This window comes from Seriola lalandi, unplaced genomic scaffold (assembly GCF_002814215.2).
Source record: "Seriola lalandi dorsalis isolate HSWRI2012SDOR001 ecotype SW California unplaced genomic scaffold, Sedor1 jcf7180002054282, whole genome shotgun sequence".
In the NCBI taxonomy this organism is placed as follows: domain Eukaryota; kingdom Metazoa; phylum Chordata; class Actinopteri; order Carangiformes; family Carangidae; genus Seriola; species Seriola lalandi.
Genome location: NW_019524835.1, coordinates 352,950 through 354,329, shown reverse-complemented (window position 1 = coordinate 354,329; position 1,380 = coordinate 352,950).

Genomic DNA, 1,380 nt, shown 5'->3' with positions numbered 1-1,380 from the left:
AAGGCATATAAAATGTCAAATATGTCATTTTATAATAAGGCACAAAAATATCATAGAAATGTCATAGTATAGTAAGGCATAAAAAATATCAAAAAATGTCATAGTATAGTAAGGCATAAAAATGTCATAAAACGTCATAGTATAGTAAGGCATAAAAATGTCATAAAATGTCATAGTATAGTAAGGCATAAAAAATATCATAAAACGTCATAGTATAGTAAGGCATAAAAAATGTCATAAAATGTCATTTTATAACAAGGCACAAAAAATATAAAAACCTCATAGTATAGTAAGGCTTAAAAAATGTCATAAAACGTCATAGTATAGTAAGGCATAAAAAATATCATAAAACGTCATAGTATAGTAAGGCATATAAAATGTCAAATATGTCATTTTATAACAAGGCACAAAAAATATAAAAACCTCATAGTATAGTAAGGCTTAAAAAATGTCAGAAATGTCATAGTATGATAAGGCATAAAAAATGTCATAGTATAGTAAGGCATAAAAAATGTCATAAAACATCATAGTATAGTAAGGCATAAAAAATGTCAAAAATGTCATAGTATAGTAAGGCATAACAAATGTCAGTATAGTAAGGCATAAAACATGTTAAAAATGTCATAGTATAGTAAGGCATAAAAAATGTCAAAAATGTCTTAGTATAATAAGGCATAAAAAATGTCAGTATAGTAAGCCATAAAGAATATCAAAAAACATCATAGTATAATAAGGCATAAAAAATGTCATAAAATGTCATAGTATAGTAAGGCATAAAAATATCATAAAACGTCATAGTATAGTAAGGCATAAAAAATGTCAAAAATGTCTTAGTATAATAAGGCATAAAAAATGTCAGTATAGTAAGCCATAAAGAATATCAAAAAACATCATAGTATAATAAGGCATAAAAAATGTCATAAAATGTCATAGTATAGTAAGGCATAAAAATATCATAAAACGTCATAGTATAGTAAGGCATAAAAAATGTCATAAAATGTCATAGTATAGTAAGGCATAAAAATATCATAAAATGTCATAGTATAATAAGGCATAAAAAATGTCATATAAACGTCATAGTATAGTAAGGCATAAAAAATGTCAAAGAACTTCATAGTATAGTGATGTATAAAATGTTTAAGCATAGTCAGGCATAAAAATTTTAAAAACGTCATAGTATAGTAAGGCATAAAAAATGTCAAAGAACTTCATAGTATAGTGATGTATAAAATGTTTAAGCATAGTCAGGCATAAAAATGTTAAAAACGTCATAGTATAGTGAGGCATAAAATGTCATAAAAACATCATGGTATAGAAAGGCATAACAAAGTCATAGTATAGTAAGTATAGTAATTATGGACAGACAAGGACAGATTTAAA